This window comes from Phyllopteryx taeniolatus, chromosome 6 (assembly GCF_024500385.1).
Source record: "Phyllopteryx taeniolatus isolate TA_2022b chromosome 6, UOR_Ptae_1.2, whole genome shotgun sequence".
In the NCBI taxonomy this organism is placed as follows: Eukaryota; Metazoa; Chordata; class Actinopteri; order Syngnathiformes; family Syngnathidae; genus Phyllopteryx; species Phyllopteryx taeniolatus.
Window position 1 is genome coordinate 1,436,954 of NC_084507.1, and position 21,999 is coordinate 1,458,952.

General features: G+C 40.7%; 1 protein-coding gene across 2 annotated transcripts in view; it reads left to right on the forward strand.

Moving 5' to 3' along the window:
• dyrk1b (dual-specificity tyrosine-(Y)-phosphorylation regulated kinase 1B) overlaps positions 1-21,999 on the forward strand; it is a 109,151-nt gene that overhangs the window by 23,607 nt on the left and 63,545 nt on the right. Inside the window, exon 2 of one of the 2 annotated variants that reach the window (XM_061777556.1) lies at positions 20,279-20,400. The exons of the other annotated variant lie outside the window; for it this stretch is intronic. The gene's annotated coding sequence lies outside the window, so the exon portion shown is untranslated. The remainder of the gene's footprint in view (positions 1-20,278; positions 20,401-21,999) is intronic. 2 annotated transcript variants of the gene reach the window in all.

Genomic DNA, 21,999 nt, shown 5'->3' on the forward strand with positions numbered 1-21,999 from the left:
GATTTCTGACTGAGGAGTACAGAGAATAATCAGAATAGTTGTCCAAGAGCCAAGGACCACCTTCAAAAAGACCTGGAATTACCAGGTACTGTTGTCACAAGGAAAACAGTAAGTAATCCACTCTGCCGCCACGCAACAACACATTGCTTAAATAAAAGCATGTCAAAGCTTGTTTAAAGTTTGGTGAACAACATTTGGACAAGCCAGTTAAATCCTGGGAGAATATAGTCTGGTCTGATGAGAGCAAAATTTACTCTTTGGATGCCATAATGCACACCAGTTTGGAAGACAAATGGCACTGCACGTCACCCTAAAAATACCATACCAACAGTGAAGTTCGGAGATGGGAATGTGATGGTGTGGGGCTGCTTTTCAACAAATGGTACTGGTAAATACATTATTGAAGGAAGGATGAATGGGCAAAAGTACCGAGAGATTCTTAACCACAATCGGCTGCCATCTACGAGGATGATAAAAATGAAACGAGGGTGGACATTTCAGCAGGATAATTGATCCAAAACATACTGCCATGAAACTCTCAATTGGTTTAAAAAAAATAAAAAAATAAAGCTGCTAGAATGGCTCAGCCAATCACCTGACTTGAATCCAATCGAAAATCTATGGAAAGAACTGAAACTCAAGGTCCATCAAAGAGTGCTTGTGTGGAGGAATGAGCCAAAATCACACCATAGCAATGCATGGGACTAGTTTCTCCATACAGGAGGCGTCTTGAAGCTGTCATTGCAAACAAAGGCTTTTGTACAAAGTATTAAATATATACCATTTGGCCTGTTCAATAATTTCCCCCTGTGTCATTTTACATGATTACACACAACTTAATTTCTGAGTTTATTTGTTCTACTTTCTTTGTATGTATGGATTACCTGGGTTGTTCCTAACATCTGGTGAAATTTTCATGTCAATAGCACCTTTGGAAATATATTTAATGAGAAAAATGGTAAAGGTAATCGATTGTATTGATACTAAGAAATAACGCATTGGATTTACGTACGACAGACTGTATATGGATGCGCATGTGTGTTTTAGCACTTTTAATGATAAAAACAGACAGGAAATATGCCACTGAGCAACGCGCTAAATTTAACGAGTGTAATCCGCAGAGGTTGAATCAAGGCAACTGGACTGTTCCTGTTTGTTGAAGACGTTGAACTTCTTGCGAAGCTTAAATCAGGACACATTTTGGTTTTGCAGTAATAAAAAGCGGTAGAGTAGAAAAATGACGGGCATGCAAAAACTGTTTGCTCACCACCGCCGTCGACAAGTCAAGGAAGGAATATAAGGAATATGAAAAGCCACAATCAGGTGTAACCAAGCAGCAAGCGAGGCCAAACACCAATTCGTAAGACATTTCAATCAGGTTTTCTTCATGATAGGACGATCGAGAGCTAAAAGGTTAGTGAACATACTTAATAAGCCACGGTACAAAATTACATGTATTGTATTATATTGTACTCAAGTAAGACTACAGTTAGTTTTGAATAATATGATTCAAGTAAAAACGGGATTCTCCAAGTACTTCCTTGAGTGAGAGTAAGAAAGTACTCAGTAAAATAATACTCAAGAGTAACTGGTGAGTGAATTTGTTTTTGGTTTTTTAAAATCAGAGCATGAACGTCAAATAAAATAAAATTTAATAATATATGGGAGTCCACACACACACACACCTGCCACAATTTAAATGTTTAAGTGCCCAAAAACCAACAACACATGCATTGGGCACTACAGAAACATTATTTTCTCTATTCACTTAAATGACTGAACAAAGAAGCTGTTTGCTGACAGACTTATTGATTTTGTGTGTGCGTGTGTGTGTGTGTGAGAGCCAGTGAGTGCGAGAGAGAGAAAGAGAGACAGGGAGAGAGAAAGAGAGAGAGAGATTACAGCATGGCACGTATCCCCAAAGAAGCATGTTTTACATGGCTTTTGACCATAAAATAGGGCTAATGTTGCCATATGCACTGCCAAAACAACAATAGAAACATCTGCAATTTACTGCAAGGTGTTTTCTAGAGTTAGAAGTGGGCTGAAGTATCCACGTTTGGGTATACGCAAGACTACACTGCATCATAAAGATGTTGTTTATCGGAGTCTGTAAACACTTGCTCAGCTGTTTAACCCCCCCCCCCCCAAAAAAAAAAATTAATCACTTTGATTGGCCTGTGAAGGTTTTGTGTGCCGTCATGTTAATGTTACTTTCATGTTACCTTGTGCGTCTGATTGGTGAATTGGAGTCAAATGACACTAGTGGCTATGCTGGATTGGTGCAACGGCACCCTATGCGGAAGTTGAAGATGAAATCTAAAAATAGATCGCCGACGCAATAATGGATAATTAAAAGTAAATGTTTGATTCTTGTTTATTGTAAGGGGATCAGTTAAAAACTAATTATGGTCATTAAATATGAAGATTTTCCTGATCTACTTTACTTTTGTTTTGTGTCTTATTGTGTACTGGACTATATGTGTTTTCTAATGGACTATGAGTCTGCTTAATAAAAGTTGATTGATTGATTGTATTGTTATGCAATAAAAAAGGGTAAAACAGCAACTAATTGTTATTTATATTATTTCAGCTATGATTTTAGTATTGGGCCATTTTTTTCCCGAGAAAAGAGATGTTTAATTGGTGTGAGAATTATGAGGTGGTCTTAGGAAAAATGCCTCCACTATTAGGTGTCCCGAGCTGGACCTAAAGTTTGAGAATTCCTTTTCCAAACAGTCAAATAGTAAAGGGTAGAAACGAAGCACTGTGAGATTTTCATGAGGAAAATCTTTTAGGAATAAAGCAAACCAAAGCAAATTTATTTACGCATTTCGTACACAAGGTAATTCAATTTGCTTTACATAATTAAAAGCATTTGACTGGTTAGCACATCTGCCTCACTGGTCTGAGGACTGGGGTTCAAATCCCGGCCCCGCCTGTGTGGAGTTTGCATGTTCTCCCGTGCCTGCGTGGTAGGTTGATTGAAGACTCTAAATTTCCCGTAGATGTGAATGTGCGCACGAATGGTTGTTTGTTTATATGTGCCCTGTGATTGGCTGGCGGCCAGTTCCGGGTGTATCCCGCCTTTCGCCCGAAAATAGCTGGGATAGGCTCCAGCAAGCCCGCAACCCTTGTGAGGATAAAGCGGTACAGCCAATGGATGGATGGATGAAAACAAAGAAAAAAAACTAGCTCATAAAGAGATCGTGTAGTAATAGTAATAATAATACATAGAGAGGTATATAAATGAACAAACCTGCTCTTTGGAGCACAAACATGAGCCTGTAGTTGACATAGTTGCTGGTTCTCCTCTTGTTTCCCTGAGTTTCCCCTCAAGGGTACTCTGCTATTGTTGTTAGCGGCTAGCAAGCTAAACTAAGCAGCTTGAAAGGCTTCAAAGTGCACAGTGATTTGCCGCCAATCACACACACACACATCCTTAATGATAATTTCTCGTTTCTTGCTACTCATCTACCATCCAGCAGTCATACAGATGTCTTAAACTTAAAAAAAAGTACTTAAAAAAAAACAACACACGCACATATACTGTGGTATCTTGTTCAATCACTAGGAGCACTACGGAAAGGAGTGACTAGATGTGGGGCATAAAAAAAGAGTGCGATGAAGAAGAAAGTAGCCTTGACAGTGCTAACTGCCGTGTGCTATCTGAAAAAACATTTTTCTTGTACAACCCATACAGAACCCCACATAAAGCCTGTCGTGCTTAAAATCCAGTGTGTTAATTCCTAGTATTGATACAATCGATTGATTACCTTTTAAAATGATTTAAAGGTCCCATATTTTGGCTATTTAAACTTCCATAGAGTGACTCACTAATATGGAGTATAAAAGTGTCAATTTCATTAAAAATAAAAAAAAACACCTTAGTTTTGACATATGAGTGTCGAGAAAAGGCCCCTCTGACAGCTACTTCTATTCTGTTTTGTATCCGCTTTGTCCATATTTGTCTAAAAACGCCCTCTTTCCTCTGATTGGTTGCCTCCGTGTAAAAGATCCACTTGTGAGAGCACACGTGTTTATTATGGGTTGTTATGTTGACAGCACTGGCTCGGAAGCCGTGAGGTAGGCAGAGAGCTTCGCTAGTGATGTAGATAAGCTCTAGAAATTCGAATGACCTGATTTCAGGCCTCTCCGCAGAAAAACATCTGCAACTCAGGAATGCATGGACGATTTTAATTCATATTTCACATGTTTACTGAGGCACTATAGTTTTGTAATATTATTTATATTACATCCCAAATACTAGAAAATGTTTTGGAAAAATATGTGACCTTTAAATCAATATATTTACATCCGGAAGGCTAACTTGGCGAGCACAGATCAATCAAACTGTGATCAATTTCATTCCTTTTTTAACTTCGAAGTTTGTTGAAATTATCATCATTTGTTTCAACTAAAAAGTAAACATTTTTTTAAATTAAATGTATCTGGTGCAGCTATACCTGCCTCATTTTTGACTGTGCATACTTCCAAGTTACAACCATATAAAACTAAAACAGTATGTTGTAAGAATAATTAAATAAATGCGTCTGTGTCCTGCAACTGACTGGCTTTCGCCCGATGTCAGCTGGGCTAGGCTCCAGCTCCCAGTGATGCTGAACAGGATTAGTGGTATAGAAAATAGATTGATGGATAAATGCATTTCATTAATCACTCATCTTCTGGGGTGCATTCTTAGCAGTAGAGTATATATTAAAAAGAAATAGCTCCCTAAATATATTTAGAAACATATTCATTAATATTTCGAAACATTTAAAACATTCTAACACAGTATTAACCAAATACAGTACCGTATCTGGGCGTCACTGTTGTTTTTTTCTATTCTTAGCAAAATATAAAACAAAAGCATGAAAACATTTTAGAACGACTGTTCTGTGTTGTACAATTCTTTAAGAATGCACTGTAAACAAAATATAAAATGAAAAAATTATTGTTTCTGGGGCTGCTATTCTTGACACATTTTCTGCTGTGCAGTTTGAACTGTGAAGTGCAGTCTTTTGTGTTTGTATTTCACAGTTTGTAGCATCTTCTTGTTTTTGTCTGATCCCACTTGTTTTCGCATCAGGTTGATGAAAATTTGTTGTCATGTTTGTTGTATTTCCATCCATGTAGTTTAGCATTGTGTGACACTTGGGACATAACGTTTGTAATTCTGTGACACGTTTGGCATCAGGTTCATACTTTTGTTGTGTCACTGTCTAAAACAGATAAATAACTGGATGAGCCACAATTTTCTTCAACTAAACCACAACAAAACTGAGATAAATGTTTTTAGCACCAAAGAAAAGAGGATTGCTGTTCGTAAATACCTGGAGTCACTCTCTTTAAAAAACAAAGACCAAGTCTGAAACCTTGGTGTACTGACTTTCAACAGTCATATCAAATAATGACTAAAACAGCCTTCTATCAGCTGAAGAACATATCCAGAGTGAAGGCTTTCATGTGCTAAGCAGACCTGCGGCCTCATGTACAAAAGGTGCGTACGCACAAAAACGTGGCGTCCGTTCTTTTTCACGGCAAATGTCAGATGTATCATCAGAGTGACATGACCGTGGAAATGTGCAGTGCCTCACGCCAACTGCGTGGCTGGCGTACGCACGTTTCTGCAGCTTTTGGTGCTTTGGCGACACTTTGAGGTGATGCTGGGAAACTGTTATCATAAATCTGCACATCAGAGAGACATGAAGAATTAGCACTGATGAACAATTCATGCCCAGCAACATTTGATGCAATTGAGGCAAGGACTCAGAATTCATTTGTTAACCATTGTATTTAATGAACCACTGATATTTGTGAGGACACCTATTAATTGATCAAGGCGATCATTTATGCCGCCTATTGCCCTCATAATCGCTTCATGACTCCAGCACATGCACTGAAAAAAAAGAGTCCTTTGAATTTACTTCATTTGAAGATGTACATTGGTTGCACATGATGATGTCTTGAAAGATGGCGCCTACCAGTGTGGTCGCCTCGGTAACGCGCTCTCTAGTATTGTTTTTGTTTTTGTGTTTTTCGTCCGTCTTTGGAGACCTTACACGACTCACTTACACAAGGGGAAACCTGCTAATCATCAAGGAGGCTACTCCGGACTTTCTGTCACCAACGTTCGCAAATCCGCTCAGTTTTTTCCCCGAGTTACTTACCGGAGCGGCGTCCGTGGTTTTCGCCGCATGGAGACGGAAGCGGCGCCACAGAGGGAAACGGGCCGGCATTCAGGTGAAACTCCGCAAGAGAGGACACAGATTAGCGTTCCCGTCGATCCACCTCGCGAATGTATGCTCCCTACCCAACAAAATGGACGAGCTTCATCTTCTGTTAAAGACCAGTAAAGACTTCGGACGTTCCGCGGCCATGTGCTTCACGGAGACCTGGCTTTGCGACGCTGTACCCGATGGCGCTGTTATGCTTCCCGGTTTCCACATTCATTGAGCGGACCGCGACAAAGGGCGGCGGGATATGCCTCTATATCAACGAAAAATGGTGTACGGATGTCACGGTGCTCAGCACACACTGCAGCCCGCATTTGGAGTCGCTATTTTTAAACTGTAAACCATTCTACTCGCCACGTGAGTTCGCATCATTCATACTGGCTGGCGCGTACATCCCGCCTCAAGCTAACACGAACGCCGCACTGCTAACGCTCGCCGAACAAGTCAACGAAATTGAAAAAAAACACCCGGACTCACCCCTCATTATTCTCGGGGACTTTAACAAAGCTAAACTCGACCACGAACTCCCTAAATACAAGCAGCACATCGACTGTCCTACCAGGGAAAATAATACTTTAGACCACTGCTACACTACGGTAAAAAACGCATACCGTGCTATACCTCGTGCAGCCCTGGGCTCGTCTGATCACTGCTTAATTCACTTAATACCGACGTACAGGCAAGAACTTAAATGCGCGAAGCCTACAGTGAAAACAGTGAAAAAGTGGACAAATGAAGCCAAGATGGAACTTCAAAGCTGTTTAGACTGCACAGACTGGAGTGTCTTTGAAAATTCAGCTGGCAGCCTGGATGAATATACGGACACTGTCACATCCTATATCAGTTTCTGTGAAGAGGTTTGTGTACCAACAAAATCTTTTCGCACATTCAACAACAACAAGCCGTGGTTCACTGCTAAACTTAAGCAGCTTTCCCAAGCTAAGGAGGACGCATATCAGAGCGGGGACAGGGCCCTGTATAATCGAGCTAGAAACCAGCTTACGAAAGAAATTAACATTGCAAAAAGAAACTATGCAGCAAAGTTGGAAAAACAGTTTAGCGCAAACGACTCTAAATCAGTCTGGCATGCATTCCAATCGCTGACTAATTACAAGCGACGATCCCCCCAAGCTGAGAACAATAGCACACTAGCCAACGACTTGAATACCTTCTACTGCAGATTTGAAAAGGACAATTTCACACCACACACCCACCCGGCCGCACCCGCGACCACAATCACACCTCTGACTTCTGCGTTAACCATTCATGAACAGGATGTGAGACGCATCTTCAAACAACAAAAGATTAACAAAGCGGCAGGCCCGGACCATGTGTCCCCATCCTGCCTCAAAGTCTGCACGGACCAGCTCGCTCCAATCTTCACTCAGATCTTCAATAGATCTCTGGAACTGTGCGAAGTTCCATCCTGTTTCAAACGCTCCACCATCATTCCAGTCCCCAAGAAACCTGCAATCTCGGGTCTGAATGACTACAGGCCTGTCGCTTTGACATCTGTGGTCATGAAGTCCTTTGAACGTCTCGTGCTGGACCACCTCAAGAGTGTCACAGGTCCCCTACTGGACCCCCTGCAGTTTGCCTACCAAGCGAACAGCTCTGCGGATGATGCAGTCAACATGGGACTGCACTTCATCCTAGAACACCTCGACAGTGCAGGGACCTACGCGAGGATCCTGTTCGTGGACTTCAGCTCAGCGTTCAACACTATCATCCCTGAACTCCTTTCATCCAAGCTTCTCCAGCTCAGCGTCACACCTGCCATCTGCCAGTGGATTTACAGCTTTCTGACGGGCAGGACACAGCAGGTGAGGCTGGGGGACACCATCTCATCCACACGCAGCATCAGCACTGGGGCGCCCCAAGGTTGTGTCCTCTCTCCGCTGCTCTTCTCTCTCTACACGAACGACTGCACCTCAGCGAACCCGACTGTCAAACTCCTGAAGTTTGCAGATGACACCACTGTCATCGGCCTCATCAAGGACGGTGACGAGTCTGCATATCGACAGGAAGTGGAGCGGCTGGAGCTGTGGTGCGGCCGACACAACCTGGAGCTGAACACGCTCAAGACTGTAGAGATGATCGTGGACTTCAGGAGGCATCCTTCGCCACAGCTGCCCCTCACGTTGTCCAGCCGCCTTGTGTCAACCGTCGAGACCTTCAAGTTCCTGGGAATTACAATCTCTCAGGACCTGAAGTGGGCGACTAACATCAACTCCGTCCTCAAAAAGGCCCAGCAGAGGATGTACTTCCTGCGGCTTCTGAGAAAGCACGGCCTGCCACCGGAGCTGCTGAGACAGTTCTACACAGCGGTCATCGAATCAGTCCTGTGTTCTTCCATCACAGTCTGGTTCGGTGCTGCTACAAAAAAGGACAAACTCCGACTGCAACGGACAATCAAAACTGCTGAAAGGATTGTCGGTACCCCCCTACCCACCATTGAGGACTTGCACGCTGCCAGAACTAAGACAAGGGCGTGCAAAATCCTCTCGGACCCTCCGCACCCAGGTCACCAGCTCTTCCAGCTCCTTCCCTCAGGTAGGCGCGACCGATCAATGCAAACTAGAACTAGTAGACATTCCAACAGCTTCTTCCCTCTTGCGATCAACTTCTCAACTTCTTAAACAACTTCTTAAACACCTGACCTACAATTCCATTACAACATGCTGGCAATTTTTTGACTTCGTTGTCACATTTCTGTGGGGCCAATTATTTGCATATACTGGCGACTCTTGCCAGAGTACCATCTGCTCCATTGCACACTGTTTGAGGACTATCTGTAACATTTGCACTTTAAACCGCATACACTCCTTGAATTCTCAGCGCCCCTTGCACAATGGTCATTACACCGGTTTATTGCAATATTAGTCATTCGAACTGCTCTAAGTGCTAGAGGACTCTGCATCTTTTTGCACAATTGTTTTTTATCAATGTCTTTGTCTCCAAAGTGTTCTGTAAATTGACTGTCTGTTGTACTAGAGCGGCTCCAACTACCGGAGACAAATTCCTTGTGTGTTTTGGACATACTTGGCAAATAAAGATGATTCTGATTCTGATTCTGAAATGACATAATTTACCCCTCTTCTCCTAAAAAAAAAAAAAAAAAAAAACATGATTTTTTTTAAGCGTACGTGTCCACTCCTTCCATTCATCCATCCATCCATTTTCTTTACCGCTTATCCTCACTAGGGTTGCGGGCTGCTGGAGCCTATCCCAGCTATCTTCCGGGAGTCGGGGTAGACCCTGAACCCGTCGCCAGCCAATCGCAGGGCACATATAGACAAACAACTATTTGCACACACATTCACACCTACGGGCAATTAATTGAGAGTCTTCAATCAACCTACTACACATGTTTTTGGGATGTGGGAGGAAATCTGTGATATCCTCTTTGATATGCTGATGTGCTTCTATTTGAATTCAAAAGATTTATTACAAATACCACACATACAACATTTATGCATAAACCTTTATCTCACAGGGATGAGTGTAGGTTACTGTATGAACACATTTGTTATGAGTTATAAAAATACATGGTATTAACCTTGTGGGGTGATCATAGTGAGCCATGTGTCCTCCCATCACCCCTGAGAGAGCAGCGTCACCCATGATCGCAGCGATTCTCTCCTCGAACGGGGTGAGGCCTTCCACGCCGGGTCTTCCGCCTTTTTTTGGCCACACTTTGGCGGTGGGCAGCTGTCCTCCGCTTCACATCCACCTTAATGTCTGACCACTTCTTTTTTCGTTCAGTGTGTGCGCGCTGTTCCGACTCCACAGCATTGACAGCCGCACACACGCTGTCCCATTCACTCCTCTTTCGCGTGTTGTTAACGCCGGAGGACAGCGTGCCAAAGAGGATTTTCTTGCGCGCCTCCACTTCATTGAGCAACTTCACATTCAGAAAAATATTTTTTCTTCATTACCTTGCTCATTTTCCTTTTTTTCTGATCATGCAGAGATCGGCATCTCAGGTGCAGGGTTCATTTAAATGTGATTTGCATATTCAAATGTAGGCGTGGACAGGGAGGAGTCAGCTACTCCAACATGTTCGCTCATTTCTACGTTGATTGGAATGTACGAAGGAAATGTGCTTGGATTCATGAGTACGCAGAGCTTCATACATCTGGATATTTTTGTGCGTACAACATTTTCTGGATTTGAGCGTACGCCATGTTTTAGTAGGAAATCCACGCAAGTCTTTGTACATGAGGCCCCAGGAGAAGCTCATCCATGCTTTTATCTCAAGTAGACTTGACTACTGTAATGGTCTTCTGACTGGACTCCCTCAAAAGAGCATTAAACAGCTGCAGCTCGGGTTCTGACCAGAACAAAGAGGTCAGAACAAATTATTCCAATTCTAAAGTCTCTACACTAGCTCCCAGTCTACTTTAGAATAGATTTTAAAGTTCTCCTACTATATGAAAGAAATGCTAATGGAATATAAACCCAGTAGGGCTCTGAGATCTACAGACTCAGTTCATAGTGGAGCACAGATTCCAAAGCAAACCTGGTGAAGCAGCATTTAGCTCTGATGCTGCACACAAATGGAATAAGTTGCCAACAGAAGTGACGTCAGCCCCAAATGTTTTTTAAGTGCATGTTAAAAACTCTTCTTTTTTTCCCTCATGCTTTTTAGAGCATTTCCACTTTTAAATTATCTAGCATTTCCACTTTTAAATTATCTTTCTTGCACTGTATGCTGTATTAATTATTTTTATTTTTGTCTTTGTTTGAAATGTTTATAAGCTGTTTTTTTGCTTTGTTTTTAAATGCTTTTAATCATGTAAAGCACATTGAGTTACCTTGTCTCTGAAATGCACTATATTAATAAACTTAAACTTTTGCTTTGCTTTAATACGAAAACTAAAGTACAGTAGAACCTCGATAAAACAGACCCCGATATAACATATATCGGATAAAATGGACCGTTGGTACCAAACAATGTGTCCAAATATAGTTTCAATTTGTCACTTAAACTATCGTTGACAACGTCTGTTATTTCCAGAATTGGACGCTGTGGTTTACTGGCGCTTTGGTGTAGTATAGGCAGAGACTGGCAGACAGTTTCCGGTTCATAGCCAATATGACTAGATCCAATGAACAGACGTGCCTACATGGCGGGCATGTTGAATATGGCAACATTTCCATGTGGCTGCCAAGATGGCAGGAGTTCATCTATTATATTAGTACAGTCTCCTTCAAATGTATTGGAACAGCAAGGTCAATTCCTTAGTTTTTGTTGTATACTAAAGACATTTGGGTTTCAGATCAAAAGATGAAGATGAGACAAAAGTTCAGAATTCCAGCTTTTATTTCTTGGTATTTACATCTAGATGTGTTCAACAACTCAGGACAGAGCTCCGTTTGTTTGAAGCCACCCACTTTTCAAGGGAGCAAAAGTACTCGAACACGTGACTGATGGTTGTTTCTATTTGCGCAGATGTTTCCTTTGAGATTGATTGCTTAAACTTTAGATAGTGCTTGTTTTTGGTTTTGGGTTTCACCTGTGAACACTGCATTTGCTGTTAAGCAAACATGAAGACCAGAGAGCTAGCTGTCTCTTGGAGAAAAACAAACCATTTTGAAGCTGAGAGAAGAGGGACTATCTATCAGAGCTATTTCACATAGGAAGCACTTATTCTTCGTGGCTCATGAAAGTGACTCGCCTATGATGAGTAAGTCAACAATGTGCTGGAGCGGAGCATGGAATGGAGTGCGTGTATACGAGTGGTAAAATCAGAGATTTTAGTTCAAGTTCGATCCGATCTGATGCTCGTTTTTTTGCTGACATTGGACCGATTTCCGATCTCAAAGATCAGATCAGGACATCCCTACCAAAGATACTGTTATTAACTTCCAATGAAGTATTGTCAAAATCAGTTGTCATTTTTATGTTCAGGCGTTGTTTTCTGCAGCTGCTGAATGTAACTGATAAAGTAACAAATAATCTAATGTAGTTTTAAAACCAAGTAATCACTAAAGTCACTTTTAAAATCAAGTAACCAGTAACGTAACAATGTTAATTTTTAATATAACTGTGGCAACACTATCGGTTTGCCACAGCTGACTTTGGCCCTCTCGACCTGTTTGAGTTTGGAGAGGTTGATTTCCCACTACAAAAGAGGACTGCGTCCGCCTTTGTGGAAGCTGCTCTGACATCACTAGTGCGAATATGCATTAAAGAGATCAGGTGGCGAGATACCAAGAAACAACAACAAAGGAGGGGAGTGTGATCTTTTTCTTTATGTTCAAAACCTTGACTTGTAATTAAAAAGTTGAAATCACTTACTATTGCATTCTAATAAATGAAAAGCAACCTCGGTGCAGCAGACTGCATCGAACGCCAACTGTTACTTTAAAACTAGAATACTATTATAATACAGGATATCGTCATAATTACAAGTCTTGTGTCTTAGGAAGCAGCGTGAGCATGATTAAAAGAAGAACAAAAAGATAAAATGCATTTGTATCACCTAATCCAAGTCACCTTTATGGTTTAAAGCACAGGTGTCAAACTCAAGGCCTGGGGTCCAGATCCGGCCCGCCATAATCATTTTATGTGGCCCGAGATAGAAAATCATGTATGGTACACAATAATTGGACAAACTATTATCCTTGTGATTTCAAAATTTGTTCATAATCAATTTGTTGTTTATATGTAATAACACTGAGAAGCACTTAAATATTTGTTAAGGTTTTTTTTAAGGTTTCACAGTCATAGCACTCTGAGAGAAACCGGAACTACAATGCGGCCGGTGATAAAAATGAGTTTGACCCCCCTGGTTTAAAGGATGCAAATGTTCTAATACGGTTATACTGTATATCAAGACATCTATGTAAAACCGCCCTCGATATAGATCTTTTTTTATTATTATTATTTTTTTTTTTACTGCATTTAAATCTCGGCTTAAGTAAGTATAATAAAATGAAAGCCTCAGCAAAAGTCTGTTGGCCATAGTAAGGAGACATTTTATTTGAGAGCAAGAAAACAGAACACTGTTGCAAAGTGGAGATTGTTGATTATAACATACCAGCGCCCATACAGCTGGAGCGGACATGGTAAAATAATGTCAGCATTTGTGTTTTATTTTCATTTGTAGTTCTTATCAGTTTAGGTTGTGCCTTGCCAGTCAAGCAAATTCATTTAGGATTGGCTCCAGGATCCCAGTGAGCCTGATCAGGATAAGCAGTATCGCAAATAAAACGTAAAATAATTTATTTATCAGTAATTTGATGAATTTGCAATAGGACTAGGCTTTACATGATCAGGCTTTTTGGGGCCAATCACCGATCAGCAAGTTTAAAAAAAACGATAACCGATCACCGATCCGATCACAAGATGGAGCAATTTGTCTATTTACATGACTTGTTTATTTATTGCATATACTTGTGTACTGTATACTCTATCCATCCATCCATCCATTTTCTGTACAGCTTATCCTCACAAGGGTTGCGGGCGTGCTGGAGCCCGTCCGTCCCAGCTCAAATTATTCTCTAGCATTTTAGACAAAAGTTAAAACACCAATGACCTCTAGGGGGCATTCAAGGATTGGCCACTGACGTAGGTCAAATCAACATTACATGACAGAAATAATGGGTGCTAACTTACTGTAATTAAATTATCCATCCATCCATCCATTTTCTGAGCCGCTTCTCCTCACTAGGGTCGCGGGCGTGCTGGAGCCTATCCCAGCTATCATCGGGCAGGAGGCGGGGCACACCTTGAACTGCGGGGCACACCCTGAACGGCGGGGCACACCCTGAACTGATTGCCAGCCACCGTTCCGCCGTAATTAAATTATTTTATTGCAATTACATTACTTTAATAAATACTGTTAATGACATGCTTACTCTAGCTTTCTCACTGTCCCAGCTATATGGACGCGTGTTGTCCAGAGTTTGATTCCGTTTGACTTTTTATTTTTTTTATTCCCCCACGCTGCGTTGCTTGAACGCAGCATGCTCCTCGTGTACATTCTTCAGGTGCTCGATCAAATTTGTTGTGTTGAAGCATTTAAATGACGTTCCCCACGACGTACTTCAGTTGTGCACAGACTGCAAATAACTTACGTGTTTTTTGTCTGAGACACCGCAAACTAGTCCCACACCGACGACGTGTTTTTTCACAGACAAGATTGAAAAAACTTATTGGCCGTCAGATAGTTACAGTACTGCGCTACAAGACATGTGACAAGGCTAAAAACTAGCTTTTGGATTCATATGCAACGGCGACGCGGAGTTAAATGTCTTGTGCGGAGCCGACCGATGACGTCATTGATCGGATCGGCGACTTATGACATGAAAGCCGATCAGCATAAAATGCTAATTATCGGCCGATACCAATAACGCCGATCAGATCGGCGTCAAGTCTAAATAGGACCACCAGTGATTTTCAGTAGGTTGTATCTGAAACAAAGTGTCTTGTATTTAAATATACAATGTGTGTAATTCTGTTTTGTTGTGTGTTAAGTTTTACAGTAAACTGCGGCTGGGGCTTAAAGCACGCTCAGGGAGGGCAGAATAACATACAGTACGTCACACGGTGCATTTAGGATGCTTCTACAACGCAGGAACTTGCATACACACACCACACTGTTCGGCACATTAATCTGTTTTTTTTTTTTTCTTTCATTTTATTTTATATATTTGTGTTGTGCGTTTAGTTTTATAGTAAAATCCAACTGGGGTGTCATTAAGATTAAAGCACGCTCATGGAGGGAAAAATAACATACAGTACGTCACACACTTGCTGCAAGCCACATAGTGTGTGTTCAGGGTGCTTTTAGGAACTTGCATACACAGCCCGCACTGTGGCACATTCATCATTTTTCTTCTATTACTGAAGAAGAAGCCAAAATCACAATTGAATTTCGATTAATCGTCCAGCTGAATAGTCATACATAAGTCAGTGTATCCAGTTTGCTCTTACCTACAGTATAGCAAACAGCTGCAGGACACACATGCACACACACACACACACACACACACACACAAACACGCATAAGATGAAAACAATAGCAGTCAAATGTTGTTACTGGTAATCGTTACTTTCATTATCATTTTCTTTATCTTGTAAATATCAAGGATTACCTTTTATAGAGGCATTCAAACCCATTAATAATCTTAAATAATGTTTTTTGTAACTGTTTTTTATTTTTTATTTTATTTGTTTTATGAAGTCTAAAAGAGATACTCTACAGCGCTGATCAGGATGTTGTTGTTGGAAACCTTTATACTGAAAGTGAAGCTGAAAGCAGCTGTCTTTTTGAAACCAGCATAAGGACAGTGCACCGCTAGCAAAACTATGGGCTATAAAACTAAAACGAGTCAGTAAGGCTGTGGCAAGATCAACTGATCATTAGTTGTTGCATCATTGTGGCCAGGCATCTTTTGACAGTGTGACTTCTTCTATGCGTTACAGTCCCATGTCAGAAAAACAAACAAAAATAATTCCTGCCAGATTGCTGGATGAATTAGCCAATGCCGAAGATCAGAGTGAGGGAGACTACACATTCCTTGATTTAAAAACAAAAAACAAAAACAAAAATTATTCAAACATTTTGATATTATTGTCCTTTATTAAAGTAAGTTACATCCATCCATCCATCCATTTTCTTTACCGCTTATCCTCACTAGGGTCGTGGGCTGCTGGAGCATATACCAGCTATCTTCGGGCGGGCGGCGGGGTACACCCTGAACCGGTCGCCAGCCAATCAGTAAGTAACATATAGGGAATACAAAATGACACACACTGAGGTAGCAGAGTCTAATTCAGTACATAGCATGGTTGTCTTAGACCTAGATTACTAATTTTCCACAGTACACAATTCTTATTCATGTAGGATGTATGACATTGTGAAACAAATCTTCTGATGTTTAAGTTTTGTGAGATGGGCCTATACAGTATTTACAGGCAGTTGGATGCTCTGATTTATTTGAGTTATATGGGTGGCAGCATGCTCCCTTAGTGGCTGGCGACCAGTTCAGGGTGTACCCTGGCTCCCGCCCGAAGATAGCTGGGATATGCTCCAGCACGCCCGCAACCCTAGTGATAATAAGCGGTAAAGGAAATGGATGGATGGATGGGCGGCATGGTGGACGACTGGTTGGCACATCTGCCTCACAGTTCTGAGCTTTTGGGGTTCCAATCTCTGCCATCCTGTGTGGAGTTTGCATGTTCTGCCAGTGCTTGCATGGGTTTGGACTTGGTAATGCGCCTTCCTCCCACATTCCAATAACTGAAACTGGAGCCTATCCCAGATGACTCTGGGCGAAAGGTGGGGTACATCCTGAACTGGTCGCCAGCCAATCGCAGGACACACATAGACAAGCATCCATTCGCACTCACATTCACACTTATAGACAATTTAGACTCTTCAATTCACCTACCATTCATGTTTTGGGAATGTGGGAGGAAACCGGAGTACTTGGAAAAAAAAACACACATGTACAGGGAGAACATGTAAACATCCATCCATTCCTTTACCGCTTATCCTCACGAGGGTTGCGGGCGTGCTGGAGCCAGCTATCTTCAGGCGGGAGGCAGGGTACACCCTGAACCGGTCGCCAGCCAATCGCAGGTCACACAGAAACAAACAACCATTCGCACTCACAATCACACCTACGGTCAATTTAGAGTCTTCAATCAACCTACCACGCATGTTTTTGGGATGTGGAAGGAAACCGGAGTGCTCGGAGAAAACCCACACAGGCACGGGTATAACATGCAAACTCCACACAGGCGGGGCCGGGATTTGAACCCCGGTCCCCAGAACTGTGAGGTAGATGTGCTAACCAGTCGTTCACCGTGCCGACCATGCCGCCCACGAGTCAAAATATTAAACAAAATTACTTAAAGATTTAGATCCATGTTGACATATTACTATCACAAAGATTACTACACTATCTGTAGTTCGCGTTCTCAATCAGTTGATTGGTTTGTAGAACCTGTAGACAGTCGTCAGGAAGCAGTCTCGCATCTCTCCCACAACCAGTTGCCATTTTACATTTCATCCACAGCGGTACTCGAACCGTGACCCTCTGGTCCCAAAGCCCAAGTCTCTACAGGTGAACTACTGCCACCCCTATATTTACATTGGATTGATTTAATTGAGGTGACTAGTTTGAGCAGTACATAAATCATTTACAGTTTAACATGCTAAAGAAATGTTAATTTACATTTTACAATGTGATCATCACAATGACATTGATAATGTTCTGTATATAAACCTGCACATACAAAAAGATGGCAAACAAGCTGAAAATAGGGTATATGTGCAACCTACTTCCACATTCAGCAAAACAGGTCGAAGCACTTCCTTACGGCTCGGATGAATGGCGAAGGAAACCGTGACAAAGCACCTGTGGGAAATTTAAATCCGCAGTGTCTTTTGAGAGAGACAGAACTACCAAAGATGAAAAAAGATGATGTTTCAGCTTCGTTCCTTATTATATATATATCAGACCATATTTGTTTAAACGGATATACATACATGTATGTAACTTTTGTCCGAAGATACCAGCCATAAAGAAAACAAAATTTTAGCAAGTTCAGCTCCAAACTATCATGTCATCAACTATTCATGCTCATTCCTGCTCATTAACGCAGCATACACAGGAAATATAAACTAACAGGTTTTAAAGTCTCAAGTCTCGGTCAGGTTTATTAACACAAAAATAACTAATGATTACATTTAACCACAGCAAAAAAAGGGAGGAACTCAAAACTCAAAAATATATAAATTCATAAATAACATCACCTTTTCAAATTTAATAAATGAACTGTAAATACAATTGAAATAAAGTGCAAATTAAAATATGGCTTTATAAACTGCAAATGAATTTGACAGTTGTTCCAGCAAACTTCCTGTATACTTGACAACCTGTTTGTGCATCTGTAGCCCATTTTCTTTTTTCTTAAGAAGTTCTACTGACTTTTCCATGAGCGTTGGATGGCTAGTTTTGAAATGCTGCGTTGGATACACACTCTGACTCACTGAGCTCTTTGCTGTGCCTTATTTCCCCCATTCACAAAGCTGTAGTTAATGAAGTGGGTATTGTACTTTTGCAAGATTTTAGTTGCTTGAGAAGGCTTGACAACATTGTGGTCATTTTTTCTTTTTGAAAAAAGATCCACAAGTTTCGAACAGCTGCCTGCGTTGTATTCTGCTTACATTAGCGCTTGTAAACAACTGACTCACCCATTACCGCCACTCACTGGTGGGAAGCTGAATTGTAGCTGAGCGTCTCATGGGTAACAGTATACTGTACAGGTAGACCGTAATACAGTATCTCTGATGTCTGTCCATGCGTCCCACACTTGTATAAAGGAACGTTTTTTCATGGGCCTCAAGTTAGCGCCCAGGGCCCAAGTGTGGGCCCTATGGTTAAGAATCACAGGTCTAATCTCTTTGCATGCCACGGAGTTACAGCAACATGATTTTTGAGCGTGGTTGAATCACAACATAACAATACACCTTGTTTCATCCTGTTAGTTGCCGATGCTATTGCTAATGTTGCTGCGCTTACTACATAGTCGTTTTTCAAACTAATGTACTTATATGTAGACTATACCAGACCGAGGTCAGGCTTTTATTAGACTTGCGGCACTCGAGTGTATGTGGAACCAGATTTGATTGATTTGGTCAGCACCAGAATTAATTTGCAGTGCTCACACCTGTCCAACTGAACGGGACCATGTGGGGAAACAAACTGGAGTTCAATTAAAACCTAACTAACTGGCACCCTCAACAATACTCACTTCGTTCAAAGGGGGCCAAATTGGGCCTTTAAAATAAGCACCCCCACAACCCAGCCCCCACCACACACACTATATTACACCTTCCAGAGAGGATGGATCCAACTTTCTTCCTTTTTTTTTTTTTTTGTTTTTTTGCTTGTTTTCCCTGTTAAAAAGTGACCAGGACTTTGTAACAAGATATTCAGGCATTTGCAAGCACTGTGGTTGGTGGAATCTAATCTGTAGCGAATCATGCAAATGGGTGTAAAAGAGGCCATACATATCTCAAATACATAAAATAAATGTATACATGTGGAATATAATCAAACATTTCAGACTGCAGAAATACAGCTGCAGTTTTATGTAGACAAATTGTAATTTTTTTTGGAGTGAGGGGGTAGTTAGCCACATGATTTTCTCTTATTTGTTTGAATAATAAGTTGTTCAAATGTATCATTCACAATTCATAAGTTACATTTATTAAGTGCTCAAAAACATTATTAGACAACTTGTCATAAAAAACGTCTACCATAATGAAGTGCTTTAATGTGGATGGTTTCAATTTCAGTGAGTGGTCAACTTTTGCTATTTTGAACAGTTTAAATCAGAATTCACCTTCTTTTATAAACCCCAATTGGAGCCGGCTCTCGGTTCCTCTGCATCACATTTAACCACTAATACACATTATTGTGTTCAGGAAGAATAAATTTAACTTTACATAACTTCCAATTTGATGTCTTAATTAAGAGATGATAATGGGCTTTAATATTTTTTCTTTTTTTCTACATTATACTTTATTCACGATTACGCAAAAATAAGTTTTCTTTGAAAAAGTAATTTTAAAAATGTTGCTGTTGATTTAGGACACCATTACCATAAACCTTGTACTGGGAGGTGATGTAATACATATGTTAATCACTGTATATGTATACTGTATATGTATATATTCTAGAATTATCATTGTAATAAATTAACAAATTGTGTTGTACACTGAACTATCATTACTGACTAGCTGAATATTCATGCATCGGTATAGAGCACCTCAAACAATGTTGCTAATGCAGCCGAAGCAGAAACCCCTGAGGCCTTTAACTCGTCCTATATTTGATTCCTTTATGCCTGTGTCATACCTCCTTGGGTTTGTTTTTGTCTCTCTGGCACCGCCAAGTGCTGAGAAAGAGGATGATATATCCGCGTGTAAAGTGCTCCTCCACTCCGTTCTGAAAGCACCCTGCAGTAGCAGCATGGTAATTCCGCTCTATCTTTCCTCTGCATCGTGTTTACCTAGCAACAAGCATCACCCGCTGCTGGCCATCCCATTGGTCATTTGAAAACGCACCGGGGACCAATGGCAGAGCTGTTGCCATGGTACAGCACATAGTTGCCGGGTGGAAATTTGCTGCAAGGCACGTGAGTGTCAGTCTGCTTGCCTCCTCACAGTACTGTTGTAATCTCTGCTGTCTGATCGTTAGTACAGCTGAGCGTGATTTAGTGGAAGCCACTCAGTATTTTAGGGGAGGAAAATATACATTCTTCTGAACAGTCATGGGAAAAAATTATTACACCACCCTTGTTTCTTTAGTTTCTTGTTCATGTTTAATGCCTGGCACAACTAAAGATACATTTCTTTGAATAAATATAATGATGAAAAAAAAAAGGCTCATAAGAGTTGATATCTTGCCTTTTCCATGGTTTTCTTTCGAATAACCAAAATCAGTGGGAATACAGTTAAGCTTAAGCATGTCAAATAAGACATCAAGTATTATGGAAGCAGCCGCATTTTAGTCGTGTTCATTGTATTCTTCAGGTAATATTCCTTTAGTGGTACCAGGAATGAAAATGAACAAGAAATTGAAGAAACAAGGGGGGTCGAATATTTCTTTCCAAGACGTATAAGATTATAAGAACAGGAAAAAATGAGAAAAATCATTGCAAACTCATAACAGCAACTGCGTGCCACAGTAGAAATAATCTACTATTAAGACTGCATTGACCCTATTTTAATATCCTGTTTTCTTCATCACTATGGGTAAAGTTTTAGATTGCGTTCATTTGTTTCAAGTGAGTCAGTATTCGAAGAGAATGTTAGTTTTTTGTCATATCCACATTTAAAAGTATAAATTAGATTATTTGCCTTTCCACTCTGAATGTTGTTTTTTGAAAAAGGTCCTATGTACTAAAATATAAGCGTATAAGCACACTGTCTTTATAAAACTGTAAATTTTTGAATAATAAAATTCTATTTTAATATATCTGAAAAAGCACAACTCTAGCTGAATGTATTTTGAAAGTCAAATCCTCAAATAGAATGCATTTGCTATGTAAGGTTTTGAATTTGTCATTAAAATGAATTTGTTATGATTTCAATTATCTGAAACAATGATACTGATTTGAATACTTGAAGTCAACATGTATACTGTCTTAAGTTTATATATTTTTACAATTTGGGTATGAATGAGTATTACTCCATCTTAATGAAAATAATACTAAAGCTATGAATTCTTATATATATATTTTTTGTAGTTATTAGTGTAATTATGACTTGTGGTTTGAGTTGATGAGTTATGACTTGTCCGCCCTGTGATTGACTGCAGACCAGTATTGGGTGTGCCACGCCATTTGCCCCAATTCAGCTGGGGTGGACTCCAGCTCCATGAGCCATGTGTTTGTGCCATGGCATGACCAAGAACACTCACACACTTGGCCACCTGTTGCTCGTCTGCTTGTAGTTTTGGAATGGCAAACATACCCGAGCATGTGAAACAAATACTTGACTGGGTGCATACAGTTTATATTAAGTTATCATAACTACAAACAAAATTAGGGTTGATTTGATGGTTCTCCACGTAAACGCAAAATACATGGTCTGTATAGCAAGGTGACACCAACTAATTACTTGTCATGTGTTAAGAAGCGACTTGAGATCACTTACAAAGCCAACAACAAGCTACCTCTGTTCTATTTTGCACAAAAGTCATTTTTGTGAGTTTCACGAAAGGAACACAGTTT